Below are 26978 nucleotides of genomic sequence, written 5' to 3'. Positions count from 1 at the left end.
CTGCCTCTCGCTTAGTCACCTAAGCACTCTACAACACCCCAAAGGAGTGGAGTCAGCTGAAACAGGAGCGTTCCCAGCTCTGACATGTAAAGTACTTGCACTCAGTGCTAAATAAACTTGGAAAAATGTTCACAATGCAGCTGTGTGCACAAGATGCTGCAACCTCAGGGCAAGAATAATTACACACAAACAAGATACTTAGGATTTATGTTCCCCTCAAATAAAAATGCACTCTGCTCATGCCAATCTCAGCACTTCATGGTATGTTTGCAATCTGAGGCAGAGGAACATATTCTCTATTAGGGTTAACAGATTAGATACCATCACTACTTTATTTTCCAATAAACTTTAGAGGCATTCTAAGCATTGTGGGTACACATTGATATGCTTTTCAGCATACAAGGAGGAAGATTCATGGGAGGTCTTTTAAATGACCTGTTATGTTAATGGTATTTATTTGGGCAATTTTCTACTGGCATATGTTGATGATTCCTTTTCAGAAGTTACAAGGTTAAAGCTGAAACCCACAGGAATACCAGACCAAAAAGAAAACTGAAGAAGTTTCAGCAAACAGGAACAAGTACTCCTAGACCACTCCAAGCAAAGGTTTATCTAACTTTCTCCTTAAATTCTCTCACGACAGAGAGCTACAACTGCTTGTGCAAGTAGCCTGTTGCAATGCTTAAGCATCTCTCAGTAGATGACTATTTCTCCTAACAGCCAATGTCAATTAACTTTCTTGCTAACAAAGTCAATCTCTCCTTTTCTCAGAGAACACCACCAAAGATTGATCACTGTCCTCTTCATAAATGGCTTTTTAATCATGGTCATGTTTATCTTCTCTTCCTGAAGGAAAAAAAAAAAACCAAACAACTAAAGCCAATTCTCTGATCATTTCTGTTTTTAAAACCTCTCAGCATACTCCTTGTCTTTGGATCTGTAAGTATTTGAATGTACCATGTCCATGGGCAATGCCAAAAAATCAAAGAAACCTGAGGAAAGAAGTCTAGACTGCAATGAGGCTGAGATCTCTCACAAGCCATTCTCCTGAACCAGACTCAGCAGTGAACATATGCAGTGATACTTAATTATAACCCTGTGCTTTAAAAAATCTCACTCTAAAAATCAAGGGAGACTCCCTTAAAGTTTCTTTTATACCTGTTTAGCTCTGCAGTGGAACTTGAAATGGTATGACTTACAGAGTTGAAAGGAGACTTTGCAAGCTTTGTTAAAGTTGCTGCAAACAAGGAACACTCAACAAACAACTTCAGGAGTAGTTTAGTAAGCAATTGCTCGCTGGTTGGAATGCAAGTTACACCACGTTAGACCCGCTTCATATTTTGCCCCAAGGAATCAGCAAGCTGGGTGGGAGACCAACGGGCATTCCCACCAGCCTGTCAGGCTGGACAAGCTGCAAGAACAAGCAGTCAGTCTGATATTTCTACCTTCTCTTTCTTGACCACAACTACAGGGAAGAAAAAGTTAATGCAACTTTCAACCTTTATATTTAGGTCAAGTTCTGTTAAAATGGTAAGAGAAAAAGGTTCAGGAGTTCACCATTTTCTTAGCCAAATAACGAGAACAGAATTTACATTCCTCTGCTTAGAGAACACTTACACCAGGCTATGCAAGTGATAAGTGAGCAGTAGCTGGCTCTTCACAGGAGCCTTCTGGAACCAAAGGATAGGAAATGCCTGTCCCACAACAACTGTCAGTATCTTGTTTTTAATATTCTGTGTGCAGGTGGCCACTGTTTCCATGGTCTAGTCCTGTTCCTTGCTACATGAAAAAATAAACTGAAAAAAAAAGAAGTATATTAACCAGGCATGGGAAAAAGATGCTAGCCCCAAAACCCATGGCATGGAGGAAAATTTTATTTTTGCTGATGGCAATTTTCTTTGGTTTGGCAGAAGATGTCCTTTTGACTGTGAAAAGGAGCACATGCAGCTCTGTGAGCTCATCTTCGTATCCCTGCCAGTGCCAACTAGTAGCAATTCAGAGCTCAGCTTGTTATTGAAGATGAATCCATTACAGCTGTCAGGTACCAGCCAATTTAAACTCCAGTGAAAACTGGTCAGAAATTGAATGACTTTAGAAACTAATATGTTTTTGCTTTTTTTCAGAGGCTCAAACGGGCATATGGAAAAGATATTGTCTTCCAGTAGCGCATTTTGTAACTGATTATAAATTAAATCCTTTGTTCTTGAATCAGGGTGGGGAAAATATTTTGAGACAGCAGTTTGATCTGAATGTTGCTTTTACTTGTGGTTTGGCAAAACACTCTGAAATGCTGTTAAATCAAAAAGGCAAAGAAAACCTGCAATTGCCGTGTCTCTGCTTATAAAAAAAACATTTTAAAATAACCACATGCATCATTCACTACACAGATGCCACATTCTTCCCTACCCTTATTTAATAGCTAGCTGTCAATCTAAGTTGAAGAGCAGTTACCTGACATTACCATAATAATGCTTCAAAGCTTCGTATTAAAGATGGGTATCTTCCTAGGCAAGCCCATAGGGAAGAAAAAAAAAAAAGCCTTTTCTATCTAGAGTTGCAAAAATGCAGTTCTCTAAGAGATGACAGAGTGTAACTAGACAGGAATGACGATCACAGATACTCCTGACTTCTCTTTCTTGTAATTAAGCAGGGAGAGATCAACAAATCTGTGTCTGCATAAGAAAGGTTTATCATCTCTATTTCTATTAACTGTGGTAGAGAGGAAACTAAAAGTGAATTGAGACCTCTGGCCATTAACATAACATAAACACTTCTTCCATCTTCCAGGATAAGCATTATACTTCTCAGGACAGCTCACGTAGAACCACTTTGATGTTTAGTCTTTCTCAAAACACGCTCCTTTCACATGCTCCTGCTGTGAGCAAACACTGCAACGAAAACTTGCCTGTGTCACAGGTTTCAGAGATGGTGCAATGTGTACAAGCCAAAAAACCTCAAAATCTTTCAAGTTGAGTTAATTTCATATTGAATTTGGGGAACTGGAGCTGATATTTAAAAGCACTGTTTTCTGAGCAGGATTAGAGGGAGATGGCAGGACACAAAGACGTGCTGAACATCTGAGACACACAACTGACTCCTACAAATGGGGGGAATGGTGAGAAATCAAAGCACGAAAAAAAGGCCCAGGTGCTTAGGTGAAAGAAAAGTACAATTAAGCAATGGCTTGCCAATATATATAGCTCCTTTTATTCCCTCTGCAAGAGACCAGAGAAGCCCAGAACTAGAGGGTAATTAGAAAGCAGAAGGCAACAGGTGCTTAGCAGGAGAATCTCCAACACTAAATGCACAGCAAGCACCAAGCATGTCCTCTCCTTCCAGCACGTATTTAGACTCCAATAGATGAGTGCAGAGTACAAACTTTCCTTGGCAGCTACTATCAGGAAAACTATTGTCGCCACCCTCCACGATCAGCAGACCCCTCATACAACCTTCTGTTTACTAGGCCTTCCATATCTCAGCTTTCCACTTACCAGAAACTAAGTGTTGCAGGAATGTAGCTGTGCCAGTCTTCCATGTTATGAGACGAGATTGCACAGACCTCTGACACATGCAATTACATAATGGGAAGCCATTAGGAAATGGTACAAAACTCCAAGTGTCTATAAGAGAAAAAGGAAACATAAAGACAAATTTCCTTCACAAACTCACTCTCTCCCAAGAGAGAAACCTTGACATTTTCACTATTCAGCACAAGAAGAATATGCTCCCAGGAACCATCTTCCAGTAGCCCAGCATACTAGGATTAGTCACCCTACTGAATATCCTTTAATTTTTCTTTCTCTGAACACAGACATCATGTCAACCAAGGAGAGACAGAAGTCGTATCTCTCAGCACCTTCCCCCAGTAGCTTCCACAGCTGATAAAACTACCTACGTGAGACAATGGCACCTACTCAGAACTCTGGGACACAGTATCCACTCAAGGCAGGGAAGCCTCTTATTCAAGCACAGAACTGTTTGGGGCAAGGCAGAGTATTTATAAATTTGTTTGCAACTATGTTTACTCTGATACAATTGGATTGCTTCATACAAGCGTTTTGACTGAAACGAGATGAGATAATAGGAACCCTGGCTGTTGGAAGCCAGCTTGGTTTCAGTTTGAATATATGTATTTATTTAAGCCTTCGCAAGGTTTCCCATTGACTCTGAACATCAAAAAAAAAAAAAAAAAAAAAAAAAGAAAGAGAACCACAAGAGCTCAGAATGGTTTTTGTGAGCTCACGCCATGACAGGATTAAAAACAAACACCGCAACAGTTTTGGATATCATGGGCTCCTTCCACAGCAGTTCACTTTACATCACTCTTTCCCCTTATTCTGAAAGAGGGTTTTCCTGATGTAGACAAATGGGGAAGAGGGGGAAAAACAGTTTTATAGTGCCAAGAAAATCTCTTCTAATTCTTCACATTGACTATTAGCGCACAGAAAAGCTTCTGTGTCGGAAAAACAAAGTATACAGCTTTTGCTGTGAATCAACACAAGACCCATCACACAAAAGCAGCGTGTGTTCAAATACATGCATGAACATGTACACAAACACGCATATTCGTTCACGTATGCACACGCCCAGAGGCAGTGACTACCACTCTTTCTAGGGGAGTTTCTTCTGTACTTTTGAGAACAGCACTTTTCAGTAACAACATCCACAAGTACTGGATCTAAATTAATAATAGGCCTAAGCAGTAAATCTGAATTTAAGTTCAATCCTCTCCTGAATCTGACCACAAATGTACTGTGGCTTTTCATGGATCTGTCATATGTCAAAGCCTTCCAGTATTAACTCATGAAACTTGTGGACCAAAACAGTAGTAACATGGCTATGAAGAATTAAATTCTTCAGTCACGAAAAATATAAGACAGTATTTGATGTATTGCAACAGTGCTTTTCATTAAATGTTTGCCCAAAGTATAGCAACCATGACAAAATAATTTGTGGTTTATGCATGCATATAGCTACATTAGACTACATAGGCCATTTAAATAGTGCATTATGTTAGCAATCATCGTTACTAACCCTACGTTAAGAAGTGTGGGCAGACACTTCATTAATGCATACACAGATTGCCAGGATATTGTGCTGTCTCCTTGTCTCCTTGCTACAAAAATATAGAATACAGTAGCACGATTGAGTGGGATGATGAAGTCACCTGGCAAATATCCACAGGGTGATGCACCTAGGAGCAAATGACATAGCATATTCACACCACCCACTGGATACACCACTGGACTGGAATTCAGGCACAGACAGGAATTTCAATGATCCCCATTGCCCAAGCGTGGACAAGCCACAAATCAAGCCTAACGCCCTGTATCTGTGGAGGAGGGAACACTAGTGCTATCTTTCTTAACTTTAAATTCTAGCAGAAAAAAAAAAAAAAGTTACTGGTAAAGCTACCAAAAGATAGCATCACTCAACATTTCCCATTTTAAGGGCTTCCTTTCTGGTCTACTATAAATGGACTAAATGTAAGCTATCAGGTCTGAAACTTCCATGCAGGATCTGCTTTGAACTTTTTTTTCTTTTGAAATTAAGATGGTAAAAACAAATCATCTTCTAATCTTGGGAAGTGGAGATACCCACTTTATGAAAAAAATCTGCATAGGCTAATGAAACACAGGCTGCTTGGGTTCTCAGCTCCCAGTCTGCAGATACAAAAATAATAAATTCACAAGTAAATGAAGCACTCAAATTATACCAAGAAAATATGAGGGCAAGATACAAGAACTCTTGCTTTTAGGGTCATGTAATCTAAACATTGTTCTACACCAATTACTAGTAAAGGCTAAAAACAAAACACAGGTGTCAAAGAAACATTCCAAAAAATTATTACAGAACACTAAGCTGGGGACTCTAACAAAAAGAACCAGTTGAAAGTAGGAAGAAAGGAAAGGTTAACAAGACTAACCAGCAATGCCCACTCAGAAAGCTCTTTTGTTAAGAGGCAAGTATCAACAAAAGCAAGCACGAGTTTCTCAGAAAGAGGTGTTTCCTGTTGTGTTTTTGCATTTATCAGATTGTGGAGGACAAAACTCCACATTTCTTTAGCAAGAAGGTTAATTTAGATATCTATATTCTTTGGAAAAAATAGAGCTTTATGATGCATTGAGGGTAAAAGAAGACATTCACTAACAAGCTAGCAGAAAAGGAACAAGTAAGTGATATATTTATTTTACCAGCCACACTTTCTTTCCAACTACAATGTTTCTTTCCTAAGAGAATGTTGGTTTTATGCCTTTTCTGCCATTACTTTTAAGATCAGCTCTTTCCTGGCTGTTCTCCCTCTTCCTCCTCCCCCCAAATCTATGCCCCCTGCCACAAGGAGCGGCAAAGTCCTGCAACGTTTCAGTGGAATGTTGACGCCCATGTGGGTGGGTGCAGAATTAGCCAAAACAAGTCCCTGCATTCCTTTGGATGTCAGCACCTTCTGCTGGCTCTTTCCTAATATCTTAATAATACATAAAATCTCTTTCCCGAATCAGCCTTTCCCATTCTTTCATGGTTTAAAAAAAGAGAAACAAAAAACTTCCTTAAAAACAGAAACAGAAGACCTTCCTTAAACAGGTGCCCAGACTTATTTATAGCAAAGAATTACACTACTTAGACAATTACAGTTTTTCAGTTGCCCAATTTAAATTCTTATAGGTACCTAATAAACCATCAAATGAAGAAGAATTACCAGTAAATAGCAATTACCTTGAAAGAACAGTACTTTAAATATTAAAGTGACACTTCATTAGTTATGCTGGCAAACAGGTCAGTTTGAATCAAATGGCTATTTTAAATTAGTGGTCCTATTGCAGACATGGGGTGTAATTTTTATTACCAAATACCCAGCCAAGCTAGTGTCCTTAAAAACATTACACAAGAAATGGTTGAGATTTAATTAGAATACAGTGCCAGGGGAAAAAAAAAAGAGTAGTCTTGAACATCTCTGAATTCTTTCCAGGAAGGTGTTTTTAATAATGTCAGTAGTTTACTCAATTTAAAGGTCCATATCCTCCAGTCAAAATGTAGGCTTTTATGAAACTAGCAAAATATTAGGCCAGAAAAATATTTCCATCCCTTTTCTCCAACTGCAGAGACTTTTTTCTCCAGAAACAAAATGAAGAGCCTTTAAAGCATCTATGACTTCAGAACTGCATCTCTACCACACAGTGAGTGAAAGCTGCTACTGATATTACCTTTTGCTTCACATGCTGAAATGAGGACAGCAAGAAAACCTACAGATAAATGCAATTTGACATTGCTAAAAATAAAAAGCATTCTGTGGTGTCAGAACTTACCAGAAAATCAGTTGGCTAACGTACATTTTCTTTCTTGTGATCTCTCTTTTCTATAACATAGACCAGTGCAAAGAGTTATGATATTGATAATTCAAGCAACTGCTACCTGTAACACCAATGCAAGACCTTCATTACACAGAGAATCTTCTGTATTTTCCTCACTCCTGAAAATTGTGTCTCTAATCTTTCTCAGCAGAAATAACAAATAAGCTGTCACAATGAAAAACAAATAGAAGTCTCAGCATGGCTTGTTTCTTTTAGGCTCCTGTACAGATATGTTCACTTCAGATTTGTCTTTCCATCCCTTTTATTAATTTATTTCATTCCAGTTTCCATCCAACACTGGCATCAGGTACTCCCCTTTACAAAGTCCTGTCCAGTGTATTTTGTGATGGCAGTAACCTCAGTCCCAAGCAGCTGTGGATCTTAAATTCTATCCAGCTTAGGTAGAGCATTAAATGTTTCTTTATGCTGTAGCTGAGGAGAATTTGCAAACTACTTACTAGACACAAAAGAAAGAACATGATACTGTGAGTCATAATGGAAGACCCATGAGAACTACCGTAACTACACTAAAGTTCAACATAACAGTTAATGCCCTCTGAGGTAGAATGACTTCACACCGAACTCAAAGGAAGATTCAAAATAAAGTTTGCATTTGTGCAGAAAAATTTAGGTAGTCTGTCTAAAGATAGAACCCATTAATTTCCAGGAGGTACACCTGGCAGAGGTACAGGGAGGATCCACAGCCTTGGGAAAAATCTCTGAACTCCAAAACTGTTAGAGCTCTGATAAGGGATTTGGGTATCAAAGGTGGAACTTGGAAGGAATTTCCTGAGAAGTGGAGCACTGAGATTTGGCCTTTGCTCCCAAGCTTTACATTAAGCAATAAAACACATGAACAGTCCTAGAACCAGGGATCAAAATCCTAGATTCCTCCTCATATGAGTTCCCTAACTTTGAGGCTACATAGACAAACTTTGCTACATGCCTTCAATGACTCCCTTGAATTATTGCCTGACTAGTGGAACAGTTCTTGCAGTAGCAGTGGAGAACATTCCCAAACTTCCCTTGGAGATGGGAGACAATGGGAAGAACACCTCAAAGGAGGAAACTGGACTTGGTTCTGACAGATCTTGGATGAGCTCCAGCCACTGTGGTGTGAAAAAAACTGACTGAAAGAGCTGTATAAGAGAGAAGAATGAGTCTTGCTCAGCAAGATTGGACCAAAACTGTGAATACCCATCAGCTTCAGGTCTCCAGACCTATTTCTTCAGGATATCAGTTGGGCCCACAGAGTCATTTTTAATCGGAATATTGTGTCTCATGCCTAGACCAAGAGACTGATAAGATTTCAGACATTCTTGTCTTCAGTGTTTATTTTAGCTAGTACCTGGCACATCTTAAGCCTGCTGTCTGTTTTGAATCTCATTCTGAAGAGTCTAACTGTCCTTAATTACTATACAGGGCCCTGAAACACCAGACACCAAAGGTCTGAATTGCACTCAGGGTGCTTCTGTGCCTGATCCTGCACTCCCTTGAGAGCTTTGCCACAGATTTGAATGGGCATGGAATCAAACTCATTCCAGTCTCAATGAAGCTCTTAGTACACACCATAGAGGTCAACACAACAACCAAGTAAGGACTATGTTTGACTCTGTGTGATTATTTTTCCTTGTATTTGTGTCCACTGAAAGCTGTCCAGCAGCAGTTGAGATTGGCAGAAACAGATACTGTGGCCAAAGCAGCAAACCCTGGAATCCTTTTGATCCTCCAGGTCTCAGCGTCATCCTGGCCCTATCTAGGAACGATACCCACCACCTAACACCATCATGGTTGCTTCAAAGAAGAAAATAATTGTTTCACATGCCAGACAGTCAGAAGAAGAGGGTAACAGAGCATGTCATTCTGTGCACTCAGCTTCATCTTTTCCAGAAAGGTTTGTATGATACCAGCCAACGCCCCATTCCAAAAGGCTCTCGCCATACTCTGCACTGACCCAGTGACACAGACCCATTAGCACAGCCCTCACAAAAACCAGGCTGCAGAGTCAACAAGCAATATTGCTCAGTTCTCCCACTGCACAGATCACTTGGGGAAAAAATGAAACGCCAGTTACTTCAGATTAACTATGGACTTAACAAGCCTTATTTAAGCATCCACAGTGGAAAATGAACTGCAAAGTACACCTGTAGGAAACAAGGCCCTTATAAATGAAGAAATTAATTTGTTCATTTCAGCTGTGTAATCACTGAAATGCCTATCTCGTACAAATATTTGTCTGATATATTGATATACAAATATAATTTCAGTATATTAGCTGAAACACTAATTAGATTAATAGCTATATTTGCTTTGTAAAGGTCTCCCTTGCTGAAATCAATTAAAAGTGCATGATGAAATTTCATTAAGCTCTTCAATATGTTTTTCCATCAAATGCAAAATTACTATCTCCTGTTATCTTATTATAACAGTGCATGATAGGACTGCCAAATAGATTCAGAAATCATTGTGCCAACACTGTTTTGTAATTCTTTATCAGTAAGCATGGATTTTGCCCCCCTTCCCCCAACTCCTGAGAGAACATATTTGCCATGCATGTAAACAGCAATGAATTTGTGAATGTGGGATTACATTTACTGAGGGATACATCTGCGGTAACCTCAGCCTCATGCTGCCCAGGAGGGTTCCCTCCTACAAAGTTGCACACATTTCACTCTGCCTGGCCCAGGTCAAAGGCCCTCCCTCCAGCAAGCTCACCATGATGGGTCATAACCACCACTCCCTTTGCATCCCCTTTGCACCCCCATTTTACACTAAAAACTATAAGGCAGAGAAATAGAACTTGTATAGGTATTCACATGTTGCTCAAAAAGTGCTACCACAGGGCAAAGGAGCACCAGAAGTAATGGGCAGAGGTTTGAGCTAACCTGAGAGGTTCAGAAGCCAGAGAATATATACGTCTCCTTTCCTAGAACAATCGTGAAATTTATGGCTGGGCAGAAGAAGGTTGTGAAAGAAGGCAGACGTATAAAGAGCAAAGAGATGGAAAGTCATTCCTTAAGCCAAGGATGGTGCCAGCAACTGCACCCAGACAGACAATGATCTGTGACTATTCTTCCCAGCATCCTTTCAGTTCTCACTTCCGCAAGCTTCAGTCTAAACAACCCAACAGGTTTGTCACAACTGTATGATTTGGGAAACTACGTCAGTTCATTGTTCCTGAGCTTCCTCCATGTCTTGTTTCCCTCTTTATTCTAACTGCTAACACAGAGATATTGCAGTGGTGAGTACAGAAGAAATACCTTTCAGAAGCTAGACCAGCCCTGCTGGACAGCAACAGGTTTTATTCTAGGCTTATACACCGGAGGGAATGAGGTCCCAAACCCACTTCTGTAATAATTCTTCCTGGTATTACTTTGGCCTGAGACCCAGAAGGATGACAATAGGTAGGAAAAGAAGACACAAAAAGAGTGCCAGAAGAGATGTGGCCCAGAGATACCGAAAGAAGGTAGACCTGTGCTGCAGATATATGCTCTTCTTGGGAAGAGCGAATTAGCAAGCAGCTGGTAAAAGCAGGATCCTTACAAACATAAAGGGGCCAAAATGAGGTAAGACACCTGAATAGTTCTGGAGTCAAGAGTCTGATCTCACATCACAGAAATCTGAGAAGCTGCTCCGCATGACCAAAATTAAATAGGTGCCTTAGTACTTACTCTGAAGAACTGACTCATGCTGTAAGTTTGCAGTGCTTAGCTTGTAAGCGGAACAGAAACATTTTCTTCACTGAGAGACCCTAAAAAGGAGCAAAGAATTATGCATTTTGCTAAAGGAATAAAATAACATATTTTCTAATAGAAATGAGGACTGACACTTTTATAAAGCCAGACAAACATGAATTAGGTTTTTCAGATATTATATTTAGGACCAGTGAGAAAAACTTAATCACTTGTGAGGAGTTTTATTCCATCAACAGCACTACCACCCACATAAGTCTGTCCATGTGTTTGTGTGGAAGAGTGTCGTGTCTTCCTGCAGCACTCATGTCGGAATTAAAATACCTTGCATTGTAGACACATTAGGAGTGCTTTATCATGCTCAGCTGTTGCACAGAGAGGCTCATTATGATTGGGTAACTCAGCCATTAAGCTTTACAATAAGCCCACGCTGAATCCTAAAAAGGGAGCCATATATAGGCTATGGAGGTGTTGAGTAAGAGAAGATTTACTGTGCTCTACATAATTAATTTTGCCTTCTATCTTTCCTGTATTTTTAGTAAAGCTGCTAGCTGAACACACTGAATAATTATATCCCTCTGATGCAATTTCATCAAGCACCTTCCAACCTAATGGAGCCCTATTATGTTCAGATTGTTCATGACCGTGTCACAAAGAACAAATGAAAATCCTTTATCCCAGGTACACAGGAAAAATAAAGATTTTTATTTTTTTTTTCCTCCACAGCTGAAGCTCCTGGTTACTTGGGAACATGGATAGGCATTGCATCAGACTCAGCATCCTCCATTATCCACATTAGCAGTTGCACACTGTCAGGCAGCTTTTGGAAGAAGCAGCTTCTGGACAAGAACATGGGGAGGGGCAAAGCACCCAAATAAAACAATACCCAAATAAAACAAACTAGAGAGGAGGAAAAGAAACAGTAGAAGAGTGAGAGAAATGGAAACTGGGAGCATTTGGGCAAAGAGACTGGAGTTGGAATGCAGTAAAGAAAAAAGCCTGGCCAGAATCAGGTTAGCTGCTAGAAGGAATGTGCTACACTAAATACAACAGAGGAGAAGAGATCACACCAGATGGTCAGGGGCCAGGACGAGGAACCAGTCAGTGGTGGAGAAAAGGAGGGGATGTAGAACACCGGGAGGTGAGATGCATGGGGCAACAAAGGCCAGGACAGGGAGTCATCCTGGGTTAGTTGCATGACAGAATCATTCTAATGTCACATTATAGCATTTTTGTTTCTCTATGCTATCACAAAATACAAGCCAACTTTTTACTGTAATTCTTGATATTAGAAACAAATATTTTCAGCTGGTAAAGTCAAGATTTAGGGTCTTAAATAATACCAGTGCAATGTTAACATGTTCCTCTTGAACACTAGCCATTCTAATGCAGTCTGTATTAAGATGACTACTTGCTGTTCTTTCCCTCTACTTATTTTATGTCTGTGTTTTCTTTCATGAGTGAGGTAGGAATCTTTCCAGCACGTGTCTTTAATTCATAAATATTAGGTAGGGCTGTTTCTTCCCCCACTGATTATGAGTGCAATTAAATGTATTTTTTCAAATAAAGTTGTTAATATTCATTACCAATGTCGTTCAGAGCTCTAGACGGCAGCTCAGACTCATATGTACACCTGCTAGCTTTAGTTTATCAGAGAACTTTTTTTAATGGAATTCTCCCTCTGTTTAAAGATTGACCAAATATCACAACAAGCAGATCTGCTTAAAAGTCATCATACTGATTAATGTATTTAATAATCCAGCTGGATACTTCAAAACACTTCAAAGAAGAGTGGGTGCTCATTCCAGGACAGCAGGGCTATTCCTATGCTTTTTGCAGTTTTCAGTGGGTACTTGCAGCTGTGTTTTTTCCCAAAAATTTAAAGCAAAACTAAAGATAGGCCTATATAAACAGAGAATCTTGTGAGTTTCACAGTTTTAAGCTAACTAACCAGAAAGCAAACAAACTCGTAGTTTCACTGGGGACAAAAGAAATGAGAATGCTAGGAAGTGAAGCATGAAGTCCAGTATAAATTGTGTGAATACATACATTTTATAAGCAAAAATAATACTCTATGAGAGAGAAAGTATAGTTTATAAAAAGGATAGGTGCTCTATCTGACCAAACTAACCACACACATTAGCAGAGCACTATGCATACAAGTAGGATCCATGAAGCTGATCAACTAACACCACTGAAATGTAGTAGCCTGTACTATTTTCATTGCCACAACCTAGTGGGGAAAAAAAACCCAAACCAAACCAGCAAACAAACAACAACAAAAAGCATTCCAAACAACATAACTCCTGCGTTGTTTATTCCACTGACTTTACCCAGGGGCTAAAAAATTTTGGTCACGGCCAGCAAACCACTGGATACTGACCAACGGAGATAGCTGGGGAAGTTTTATCTAAATTTATCACCAAAATATATCTTCTACAGGGATGAAGTAAGTAAATAGATAAATCCAGTATTGGATAAATAAACACCTCATCATTTATCATCTCTATTTGTCAGCAGTTTGTGTTATGATTCTTTCACATGCTTTCACATAACTCAGATAACTGAAACATATTAAGAGGGTTGAATGTGCTCTAGACTCACGACCCATTTATTTCTTTTCTGGACACTAATTTCCCCCAACTATGCCTCAAATCAAACAGCTCCCTTTCAGCATCCAAATAGATTTTGTTTCAGCATCTGGCTACAAAAGGACAAAGATGGAATTTGACATCAGGAGAAACAAGGAAGATGAAATTCTCTCTGCTAGATTATTTAGAATGAAGGCATGTATTTAAAATACTCAGGGAAACAACACAGTGGAAAACAAATCCCCCTGGGTATGGTTTCCCAGAGCGCAGAATAGGCGCAATGAAAAAAAATAAAAAAGGTTATAAATCAATTACAGTTTTCAAACTATGGAGGAGCACTCTATTAAAAAAATAGTAGTCCACCACTTCTTGGGATGAAGAGCCTTTATCCTTGTTTATGTTGTGGATCAGTCCTGATTTAAACAGCTGATAGCTACAAATTTTTTGTTCCCCTGTGACCTCAACAACAAACAGGCAAAACCTCTGGGGAGCTTCCAAGCTAAGTTCCACACCAAGGAAGGAAGGGGATGAGTCCCCCTACCACACTTCCTTGGAAAACAGCTCTAACATCACACATGTCAAAGACAAAAGCAAATGGACACAGCAATCATTCAGCAACCTGATTCCACTCAGGGCCAGTAAAAGAAAGCTTGGGAGACATAGCTAGAGGAAAAACTGCGTAGTTCCACTTAGCCTAATAGACCACATAAAAACTGATCATAGCAACATTACTGAGACAGGGATAATTGTCATCAAAAATTATCAGCAGCAGTTGCATTTCAGGAATTTTCTTCACAATCCTTTTCAGACATCTCCAAATCAATTTTCCTGGCGTATCCTCAACAGTTCTCTTTGAAAGCATACCAGCTGCTCAAAAAAATATAAAAATAGTTTATTTGGGCAAGCAAAAGTACACCCAGACCAATAACTTGTCTTGGATGGTGGTCAACAGGTACAAGATGAAGACAAACTCACGGCAATACAGTTGAAGAGCTGTCACTCCTGATCAACTCCAACTAATGTGATCGAGCAAGCAGGGCTCTGTCTCATTGGGTGAAATGCCTGAAGCATAACAGGCAAGATGTGTTTCATCCTCAAATTCCAGGAAAGCATTGTGCAAACACTCTGCGTGGGAAGGCTGTCTTTACATGGCTCATGTGACTGAGTACAGTTAAAATGCCCCAAGTCTCTTCTTGGTGTAGCTACATCGCTACATCAGAAGGAAACTGGTTTACAAACCTAAAGATCTTTCATGAATAAATGCTCAAAGGGGCAGTAACAAGTAAAAGACTGGGAGAGATGAGTTTGTTTCTGAAACTGAAGTGATGGGTTTTGTGACCTAATCTGTGCTCTGCATACCTCAGACCTGAATCAGATCTTGTACCCTTTCACCTCACAGCACTATAATCCCACTGAGATTAGTAAATTAATCCTGAGAAAGGTAAGTGCAAGACCTGAGACAGATGTGACTGACCACCCAAGGCTGGCAATATCTGCGCCTTTTATTTAGTTCATATAGAGCCAGTCTAAAGCCCAAACAGTATGAGGGGCACAGCTCCCAGTGTCCTGTAAATGACATTTCAAAGCAGGGAAAGGTTTTACACCCTTAACCTTTTCATTATCTATCTCTAGATTATGTTGTTCCAAAATACTGCTTCAACACCTATGAGTAACTGTGCCACCAATAGAAAAATATCTTATGGGGGGACAAAAAAAAAATGCATATAACATCTCTGTGTTTCATATAATACCCCCCTGGGCAAATATTCACCGATGGGCTGTTAGGCCAGGTGTTCTGTGTCTTTTTCTGCTCAAATCAAAAGCTATATATTCAGTTGCAAACTACCAACTATCAGAATTTCTCATAAACCACCATATAAATCTTCTCAGTTGACTTACTCAATTGAAAAAGGTGTTGAAAGCACTGTTAAACACTGCTAATAGTTTCAAGACTTCCTTGTCTTTTGCTCATCTTGGAGCTCTTGCCACAGAGTAGTCAGGATTTGTTTATTATCCTCTTGTTGGATCTGACTGAGATGTTGGCACTTGATGAACAAAAGGAGAACAACACAAACAATTAAACAAAATAGAAGTATCTCTTCCAAAAAGCTTTTCAAATACAATCCGCTCAAAAAGAGCTGAGTGGAAAGTCAACAATGTAATTCGTTCATAACTCCCCCAAAGACAAACATGGAGCGTAGAACTGAGGAGGTGTTTGGGTTTGGTTTGTTTCTTGTGCTTTTTTAGAGTGTGTAGTATAACACATGCACACACACTAAAAACAACTGCTTTGTCCAATTTGGCACTTCACTTTGTATTCCTGTTCTGTCAGTTGGATGTGGGAATCACAATGACAGATGAAGAAAGCAAGCAGTCCTCTCATATTTTCAAGTCTTGCTTCAAAAAAGACAAAATGATGCCCCAGTGAACTTCAGGCTATAAGGTCCTTACAGCTGTTAAATAACTCAACAAGTAAACAAAGGAATCCCAGTTTAGCCAGTTCTTCAATACGGAGAGCTGTCTGACAATGCTGTATCACCTGACAGGATTTTGTCCCAGATATATCAGTGAAAAGTACTCAAGAAAACACTTGTACCTAAAGAGTATCTAAAAACTATGAGCCTATAAGTAAAGTGAAGCACAAATTATGCTTCTTTCTCTTTGGTACATTATCCCAAACACATACAGCAAGCAAATATTAACACATCTTGAAATCTCTAACCCTATGCCAAATGCAGTCACAAAGGCCTACAAAACATGGGTTAATGAACTGGCCAAGTGGAAGACGATGTCTAGCTATAATTTCACATCAGACTATCATCTGCACATCTATTGGGCATGTTGACAGTAAACACAAACTTCTTAGCATAGATACAAATGATTAATTCTTTATTCCCACCAAATTACCAAAGATCCCTGACGCGGTTGAATAGTACACTCACTAGACAAGTATAATAGTACGCTGCAGGGGTAAGATGAAGGACTCTAATTATCCTAATTTGGACAAGCTTATTTGAATATCTTGCCTTTAGAGAGTAAAGAAGCCTAAGGGAGTTTGGTCCCAAATTCCACATCCAAATTTTTTAGACTTATTTAAAAATCTAGTTCATGAACCTTGGAGTAAGTCTCCTAAATATCTTTTGAGACACCTGTCTGAGTGTCCGAGGGCTTAGTACCTAGCCACTTTGTGGATATTCAGCATACCTGAGCAAAAATGGCTGTCCAAATAAGGGATCTGTGGACAACACAGTCAACAGTGATTCACTAGGTTGATATTCTCCCTATTTTGTTTCAAGCGGTCACAGAAGGGGGTGGAGAATTAGGGAACTAATAGGCATAAGGTCAATGAGCTGTTCTATGAGCAATGCAACTCATGAAGCTGAGTTTCCCGCAGATGTAGGCCCCACATTCCCCACTTAAATCACTTTCCTCTGTAATCACGGTACCCCTCAGTTCCCCTCCGTCAGCTCATCTGTTAGCCTGCACAAACAGAGTGCATATTGCATCTGATGTGACCCTACAGACGCTGATTGGTCAGCGGGTTGTCATTCAGGCTAGATAGGAGATTGATCATTAATGCTATTCCTTCACTTTTATAGGAAGGAACAGAGCATTCTAGTAGGAATAAGGCATTAATAGGAGTCCCTCTTCTCCAAGCAGGTATCAACACTCATTAAAACTATAGAAACCTATAATTTTTTGTCTATTGCCCTAAGACTTTATCTCCTATCTAATTAGACAAAGGAATTAAAAAATTGTATAGAAGAAACAGAACAGCCTTTTGTCATAAAGTCTTGATTCCTAAGAACCATATTATTATATAAGCTGAAGAAGAATTAATGTGGGATGGACAAAAGAATGTCTTCATAAAACCAAAGTCTAAGGGCCATTCAGAGAAGCCCATTTTCCTGTTCTTAAAGCTAATTTGTTTACTTGCCCTAGAGGTAGGGTTAGTTACTTACCATCAATAAAAATTATCATAAATACTTTTCATTTTTAAGTCTCTCAGTTAGTTCAGTGCCATCTGAGCCACCCCCACAGAGAACATGGATTCTGGCAACAAAAGTTTCATGTTGCCAGCTCCCTGCCAAGTGTTATAGAAAAAGTGCATTTTTTTCTGACTGAGCATCATGCACAGCACTTTCCAGATGGCAAGTTAAAAAACAGAGGAGACCTAGTCAGCAAGGATTTAAGTGAGGAAGGTGCTTTGCACCCACAAATTTGACAGGATCCAACATGATCTGCACCACCCATCAGAAACTCCACAGACCAAGTTTCTTTAAAAGACAACTGTGAATTTCTTGCTAGAATATCCCCTATAGAAAGTATAAAAATGGAAGGTGACAAACCAGAATTCTAGCAGTCTCTCAATCAGCAGCAGAAAGATACTTGGAGGTTTCAATTTATTAACTTCTGGTGTTGTTGTGGGGTTTTTTTTGGTTTTTTTTGCTTTCTATACAGTATCCAGCACAATGAACCAGTTTCTAGGTACTAATGTATTACATACAGCATATGCATCATCAGAGAAGAACACAGAATGGCTGCAAACTAAGATCATCAAAGCTTACAGACATCTCCATCAGAATAAAAGGTTCTCCTTCAGTTTTTCAGACTAAGGACATTTGTGCTACACTCTTCGTTCTTTGTGGCAGTAAATGTTTCCCAGCAATGTTGTTACAATGGCAAATCTTGACTTGATCCTACTTCTTGTGCCCATAAACTTAAGTAGAAACTCTGAAGGCTGAAACAAGTCTAATATGTCTTCAAGTATCTAGTTCACTACAGTTTGTATTTCACTTTATCTATCCACATTACCTTCTGCTTGTCCTAATCAGCAGTAATGCAATGTTGGCTACATGATTTCTATAAATCAAAGGGATTACATTAAATACCAGCAATGAAATGCAGAGACAACTTTAAGAAAAGTCAACACAAGGATAGTTTTGATTCTTAGCTGCAGAATATGGGTAAAAGAATAGAAAGGCCTTTATATTTTCACTGCAGCTATGGAATTTTGTTGGCTTGATTCACAATGCAGGATTAAATTACTTGAACAATTGTTAAAGTTATGCTACTCCAGCATCTGAGCACCACTGGAGAGCATAAGGCTGTGACTATCTTCTTTGTATCTCCTGAGATGCTCCACAGAAATGGAATATATATCTACATCCATCTATAAGGAAATAACTTTTCCTTAGCCAACTTTACATTGTGTTTCACAGCGCCATGAGATGACAAAACTGGAACAGAGAACAGTGCCTAATGCTGTTAATCCCTAGTAAAAGCATCAAGATACAAAATCTGATCAGCCTGTTGTATTAAACAACTTAATGACAAGATTAATTCAGTGACATGGCTGGGAAACACAAGACAGTAAAACGCAATAGGTAATTTAACCCAGAGTTTGTCATGGTGCTCACTACAGTCATGAATGTGAAGATAAATGCTATTGATGGGATTTAAGAAAGGGAGGAATCACACTACAGATGGGATCTTCAGAGAGAATTTAGGCTTCTTCTCCAAGGGTGTTAAGCAATTCCCCATCAAAAAAGCTTGGAAAGGGCTGGTCCTCCTGTCCACAGTCATGAACAATTCAGATGCATATTCCTCCCTTTATTCTCAGCAACACTGGAATCAGCATTCCCTGCACATTCAGTGACCAGGGAGGAGCAGAGAACACATTCGCAAAGTTAACGACAGCAGAGGTATGGAAGATTGAACCAGTGGGACTTCTGCTGTCTATGAACCACAGTGTCTTAAATTTATCTACAGGCTTAACATCTTATTGATCAGCATTGGTGTGGCAGAATTCACATTGCTAGGGAAAACAAAGAGCAGGGCAAAGCCCCTTGAGGCATAATGGGAATTCTCAATAACAACAAATCCATTCTTATCCAAACCAAACTTTCCATGTTGTATGGAGCTCTCCCCCTCCCCAGTAGTAGCTGACCATTTAGCTGGGGACCTTAGAAGACAAGAAGTTGCATATTGCGTAACTGCTGAAATTTCATTATACCATTAGAGCTGATGACAGAATTCACAATTTATTATAGGGCTAGGAAACCAACACAAACTTTCTGTTATGAACAAAGCTAAAATCAGACTGGAACTTTTCCCAGAGTATGGGATGAGCAAGAGGAGCCTGAAGCTGAGTTGTCACCACCTTCAAATACAGATGACTTAATTAAAATAAAAAAGAACATATCTGATTTGACTGTTTTTCCCCCTTACCCCAAAGTCAGCACATTGGAAAGTGAACACAGTTTATCTTACTGAAGAAGCACGCGTCCAGATGAATCCAAGGGAGGATCTGGAGAGGCTTGGTAATGAACCCTTCTTTGCAGAAGCTGGGAGTGTTGTTTCTCCTTATGCTCCGACTGCTCCCTGCTGTGTTAGGATTAAACAGAAGCCTTCAGCTGAGTGTAAACAGCATTTATCCCCTCACTGTGGTTCCTCTGTGCTGCCACAGCAATACAAGTCACTATACTGTTGGTCAGTACCAGAAAACCAGCAGCAGAAGCACACCAGTCCTAGTAAGGATACAGTTACACCCGAATCAGGGCATCTCACACACCCAGAACTTATTCCACTCCCTCAAACAGAATAAGATATCCCTGGAGAAGCACTTTCATCTCTGGACAGATCTGTCCACCATGTGTATACTTTTCACCCCGCAGAGGGTGACCTCAAAGCCCTCTTCAAAACCAGCTTCGTGACCATACAAGCAGCAAGCCAGTACACAGAGGCGCTGACACAGCTGAAACACACAGACCCGAGCATGCCTGGACACAGGAAGGAGGTTAGCGGACCGTCAAACATGTCTGACAGGCTGTCCACAAACCAGTCCTGTGGACATGGGATGAGCAGTAGACACGTGCTGCCACAGTTAAGATGGTGTGCAGGCAAACTGTAAAAATCAATTAGGATTAGGCAATACATGCATAATGGTTCAGCCCCATAAATTTTAAGTGCAACCGATTCTGCAAACAACCTTGAACTACATCTCCTCAAGGGAAATACAATTACCCAATGCAGAGAACCTATTTATTTAGAGTCCCCCGAAATCACCAAAGTCCCTCTTTGAGCCCTCAGTTGTGCCTATGAGACTCACACTGGCCCTAAGCAGAGCGAAAGAGTCACATTCTATTACAAAAGATCCCTTTCATTTTCTCCTTAACATTCTACACCTGGATCCAGCACAAGCCAGTTTTGTAATAAACAAGTTAATGGGCCTGTGCAAAGTGCATCGACTTCACATTACAGTAAAACCCCAAACATACTTTTATTTATATAGTATAGAGTTGCCATACAAACTGACAGTTAAGACAAAAACACTCAGTAAGTTAATGATTTTTTTTTTCCTTTCTGTGAAGCATCTACAAGGTGAAATCCCATCTGAATCTTGGTTCCACAGCCTTGACTTATTTAAACAATTCAGCTCCTTTTGTCTCTCATTTGTACTACACTTTGTGCGTCACTCTGGATTGTTTCACTGCACATTGCACAACTACAAGTGTTCAAACATATAGGAGGCAAGAATAGCTTAGTTTGTTTCGGTTGCCTTACAATCAATACCTTTGCCTCAGGCACTGAAGAACGTATGAGAAAATGAGTTCTCTGTTTTTATAAACTTTGTCTATCTTCAAGCACACTTTGATCCATTCTTCTACAGAAATGAATAGGGTGGGGCCATTGCAGAACAAGTAGAGGCAACAACAACGTTCTGTTAGACTGAATGTTAACAGAGGTGACCACACCAAAGGCCACCCTTCTTAATGATTGTGCTTTTATTCTCCAATTCATTTCGAATCTTTATTCTCCCTTCCTGAATTGAACAAATGCAAGCTTTGTGATATCTGTTCCTTTTCATTCCATGGCAGCGATGAGGTTTTTTAGCTTTGATCTGATCCAGTATGCAATATTGTGAAGGTACTGTCTGCCAAAATAGGAAAAACTACTCAGTTTATGGTTGCTGGAAGTGAAAGCTATTTGTGGGGGTGTTTTTTGATAACATGGTAATTCAGACCATATCCTTACCCAAAACAACTGTGAGAGAAACAGCGTATTACAAAGCTGAAAAACTCTGTTCGAGAGCAGTTTCACCACAAAAGACTGTGGTTTAGGTAAATGAGGATTTACAAGCCTAAGGAAGAATTGCAGACATTTTTAAAGTAACACAACATTTTCTGAGCAGTTTAGCTCCCTTTCAATCCAACCTAAAAGGTAGTTACATCTCCACTGTGCTAACCCTTTTGAAAAACCATTGTTTTTATCAACTCTGCAGATTTGAAAAGAACTCCCTTAAAAAAACAAAGCTTATTTTGACCACCTTTTGGCTGAGATAAGAAGAGTTTGCCAGAACTCTGTACAAAGAGCAAAACATCAAGGAAAACCATAAAGAAGTGGTATGGAATTCTTATACACCACAAGATATTTTAAATAGAGATCTCAGTCTTCAACCTAGGTCTAAACATCAACACAGAGTGCTCCCATCTCATCATCATCCTCCAGCAAAAGGAAGTTTAAATTCTGAAAGATGGCAATATCATTATTTAAGTCAATTCTGGCTCCAAGAAAGACACCTTTCAGTTCAATATGTGTAAGCACAGCTGAGTGCACTGCTGTCCATATTCCCTCACTGAGACCTCTCCTACAGTGCACTTTGAGCTTGATCTTTCTCCCATTGATGTCATGAAAAAATCTCCCTCTGATATCAATATGGCCAGGAGGGGCTGGCATGTAGAGAAATCTAATGAACTGTGGGCAATTTCTTTATCTTTTGTGCTTTGTTATCTGTTTAGTAGGCATTTTTTGCTCTCTTGCCAGTTTCCAATTTCAGTAGGGTATGTTGCTGTTTTTAATGGAAAACAACTCTTGTGTTTGGTTGTATTTTGTAAAACGCCCAAAGGCTTTTGCATACAAGCATCCCATAAAAATGCATTTGTATTTTATTATTTTTAATAATGATGCACTTGATCAAGAGTAGTCTACATACGGCCCCAGCTAACTTAAGCCACCCAGACTGGATGATTTTGTTTGTTTGTATACAATGCCAGGAGGTGGTAGTCTCTCCACTGTTAAATTTGTACCTGAATACTCCTGACTACGTAGTATGGACAAGAAACACCACTGTAATTGTCTGCATATTATCAGTGTGCAGATCATTTAAAGACCTACTTCTAATCCAAGGTTTTTATTCAAGTGAATGTAAAGCTACCATTCCAAGAATGTAAGGCATAACCATAAACTTGTCCAACATGCATTCACATCTAAATACTTATAGGCTCACAAAAAATATTATATTAAAGAAGATGCAATCAAAGCAATTCATGGGTTAAAAGGACCTAACAGAACTAGCAGGATATGTGTTAATGAATTTATTCTATATTTCAAATATATTTGTTGATTTTAGTTATCAAAGACTCATGCAAACACACATACGTGTACCTGGCAGATCTTCACTTATTTGAAATGTAGAAATCACTAGAAAGAAGGGAGTTTGAGCCTTTACCACAAGCAGATGCAAGGTAGTGTAGGTCTTGGTCTAGTTTTGGTGAGGAAAAGAAATCAAATCAAGTCCAGAATGCTGACTTCAGTTCATCAGTGATTTGTGAGATCATTTTACTCTTTTTTTTTCCTTCCTTAGAGTATTTGGACAACTGCAAAATATTTTTTAAAATGTTTCACATATCTTAGCATGAATGGCAGTTTCTCAGAAAATTTCCACCAAAACTGTGTTGTTGTTATCCTTTAAACACGCAAACAAACAAAAGCCAAAAAACCAAGGTAAAGTAAAGAGCAATAGTTTGAACAGGATCTTCAATAGTGGCCTGTAGTCTGACAATTACTATGGTGAGTTGATGGGGTGCACAACATCAGGGTGGATTTAAGAGGGCTTTCCTAAGAGAAGATGACCTTGTACTTACTCTCTCATCTGAAACTGCAGTTGATGTGGAATTTTTGTCAGATCAGATTTATTTTCTTTCCAACAAGAAAACATATCCCTCCCTCTGACTGAGCTATTGGAGCCATAACAGCACCAACACCACAAGAGCAGTACTTCTCCTTGGCTATGGGACTAAAGCAAATATATATAAGGTAGGATCCATCTAAGATCACTTTGGACTACTATACTTCCAGGGCGTGATTCATCTGACCTATTTAAAAGTTTGCTTTAGCATGAAATGAATGCCATACTAGAAATGTCTCTGTACAGTCACTAAAAGGGATCCCAGAGTGACATACTCAGGTGGGGTTGTCTACATCATAAGATCAGATCATCAGTTGGATTTCAGACAGATGAATGCACTACAACTTCCTTGTGTCCTTTGAGCACTTGAAAATTTGTAATTTCTTTACCAGCAACATAACATTTTGAACTGTCATTTCCTGGATTTTTTGTCCCTTGAGAATTTGTGAATAGTTGTTATTTTGCCCCAGCTCAGACTAAATGTAAATTTTCACAAGGAGAAACTATACCTATTTTTGCCCAGCCCTACTTATAAACAATTTTTGGTCCAGCTATGCTTTAAAGGTCATTTAAGGGTTTCACCCTATAAAATCAGTACAAATTTCTAGTTGCTGAAATGAAGAAAAAATTCTTCCAGATAGAACTGATATTTGGAACATGATCTAAGTTTCTCTGCTTCCCAATATCCCACTGTAGTAGGAAGTAAAATACCTGATGACATTATCACATAACGACATACAGACAGGGCCAAAGGTGTGGATTTAGCCTTTGCTGTTTGGTTCTGTGTATAACACTATCAAATATTAAATATAGTGACCAGCCCATTCTCTTTGGAGATGCCATTGCCTTCACTTGAGTTGTGTTCACATATTGGATTGAAAGCAGTGGTAATGCCTTAACACAGGTAGGTGACGAGGACAGAATGCTAAATTCATGGCACTAGCATGGTACAACTTTCAGTGGACTTTGAGCTGAAAGTTACTGCACCACCTGAATTACAGACAAATGCAATAATCCTGCCAAAACTGCCCAAAGACATGTTCATCTAGTAACTCTTGTTGTGTTCACATTTACCACTGTCAACACTTGCTGCTCTGAGGACCCCAGAGTGTGTGCAGAAATGCATCATGAGCACATGTTAGCTTACGCTGCTTTATGTGGCCCAAATATTATGGTACAAATTCACTCATGGAATATCCTTTTTTTTTTGTACAATATAAGGGTAACTAAAGTTATCAGATACAGGACAAGAATATAGATCCAAAAAGGACTAAAATGCCTAAATTCCACCCATATTCAAGACTGTGAATCCATAACCCCCAATTCAGCTGCTATCAGTACTCTACCTGTATTCTACAGGTGCCTCCATATATCAACTTCCAGTTGCCAGGACACCTAAAGCTCTGCTTTTCCATGTACCATGAAGCACCCCAGCCTTGGCAGCACTGAGTATCTCCTACCTAAACCGAGCAAAATCCAAACATCGCTCATCTTGTCATTTCTCACTGCTTTGATCCATCAAGAGTCGGCAGAGCATCCCTACACACAAGGCATCACATAAGACGCAGCAGCAGCTACTGTTTTCTTTCTAGATACAGCCACCATATCGTTCTTAGTTCAACTTTCAGATCACTCTGATAGCATGGAAGAAACTTGCCTGCCACCACCAAGCCACAGCCAGCCCAAGAGAGTTCAAACACACAGTAAGCAACTGCCTTGACGCACTCCCAGCCTCTGAAGTATATGGTATTCTCCTTTTCTCTTACTGGAGTTGTTTCATGGCTCATAAGTGAGAGCCCTTGCTTTTCTCTTACAGGGAGAAAATTCTGAAGTTAGATTCCCACTCTATGCATGGCAAAGCCATTTTAGTTGAAATGGCCCTTGGAGAGGGAAGTCACTGAGCTCCTTGGATGCACCGCCTTATTTTTGGTTTCCAGCCTAGTTCACCTTGAGTTCTCTTTAATTCCACAACAGGGTCAGTATCTGTACTGCAGACAGCAGATAGACATACTATTTAGGAAACTCTCTGGGAGGTGAGTTTGAGTTCCCTCAGGCAAAAGCAATAACAGAGAGAGATTTCCCGCAACCTGGGGGAGTGCTTTAATCACTAGGCTGCTGTTCAAAAGGCCACCCCCACCTACTCTTCTGCCATGTTTTTAAAAGAGAGAGACAAGCTCTGTTTTTGGAACAAAGGGTGTAACAGGTAGCTACGTGCTGGTGAAGATCCCACAGTATCCTCAGCATTTCCTAATAGAAAGCTGACTACTTGATCCTGATGTACCTCACTCTTCCCACATACCTGTATGGGGCCAAGGCATTTAAGAGAGGTGTCTGCTTACCTTGGGCCAGCCACATAAAAGCTCGGCAATATAACACTCAGTGTTGCAGCATCAAAGTCTCACTTTGGATCAAGCCTGAGGCTGCTACAAGAGGTAATTTATAATGTCAGGATTTAAAATCGTATGTGATGCTCATTACTGTAACAACTGACTCTAGTCTAACAAAAGCATCAATGCCACAATAGTTATTGTTAAGCAATTTAATTGATCCAGACATTTATGCAGAGCCATTTACCTGTTAGGGCTCTAGGCAGAGGCTAGGCTACCCTTCTTTTCATTCCCACATTAGATGACTTATAATTTCTTAACTCAACCTGAAGGGATCTCCTCAGGTTTCAGGGCCTTCAGCAACTATTCTGGTTGCTCATCTCCAAAACTGACTCTGCATGTATATTGGTATATTGTGCTAGTCACCACAGATGACACCCTTTATTTTTGGCTGCAAACAGTTTGCCTTAATTATGTATGCAAGTCATTGGTCTCTGAGGTTCACCTTACTTCACCTCCAAAACTTAGTGAGGTAATACTGCTTAGTGAACTTCAGCAATTTTTGTAAGGTGCCTTGAAAAAGTATGGTCTTCTGCCTTTTTGTTTCTCCCCACAGACCTACGAGAAAAACCAATGAATTCACAAGTCTAATAGGGATCACTAACAGTAGTCACAGTTGAAATCGTTTAACCTGCACTTTCCTCAGCAGAAATAGATGACAAACAGTCAGTTGATCCATGAGCCAGGCAGGAAAACCTGTTGACTTTCTCAAATAAACCCAAATAAAATTTAGTTTTCACACATCAATTCAAACCACTAAATTTGCTTCCTAATACTGGTTCCCCAAACTAACTCCCAGTAACCTCCATTAGAGTCAATGTGGAGAGTGGGCATGCAGAACCAAATTCCATGCTTCAGATGAGACTCAAGGGGGAAGACAAAACTCTTGATTACTTGACCTATGCACTGAGAAAGTGCTAGAAAAGCCTACTGCCAAAGCAAGCAACCAGCACCACTGCACATCCTGAATGTTCATAGAGCACACACAT

The 26978-nt window shown here is 39.7% G+C and overlaps 1 long non-coding RNA gene across 2 annotated transcripts in view; it reads right to left on the bottom strand.

The window, feature by feature from the left end:
• LOC114056459 overlaps positions 1 to 26978 on the bottom strand; it is a 109977-nt gene that overhangs the window by 54066 nt on the left and 28933 nt on the right. Inside the window, exons 3-5 of one of the 2 annotated variants that reach the window (XR_003571006.1) lie at positions 5035 to 5116; positions 3492 to 3620; positions 1620 to 1779 (exon numbers count right to left, since the gene is read on the bottom strand). This is a non-coding gene — a long non-coding RNA (uncharacterized LOC114056459). The remainder of the gene's footprint in view (positions 1 to 1619; positions 1780 to 3491; positions 3621 to 5034; positions 5117 to 26978) is intronic. The other variant, XR_003571007.1, reaches the window with a different exon arrangement.

Source organism: Empidonax traillii, unplaced genomic scaffold (assembly GCF_003031625.1).
Source record: "Empidonax traillii isolate 1590-97213 ecotype Southwest subspecies unplaced genomic scaffold, ASM303162v1 scaffold92:size1159251, whole genome shotgun sequence".
In the NCBI taxonomy this organism is placed as follows: Eukaryota; Metazoa; Chordata; class Aves; order Passeriformes; family Tyrannidae; genus Empidonax; species Empidonax traillii.
This window is presented reverse-complemented; position numbering and strand designations above follow the sequence as displayed.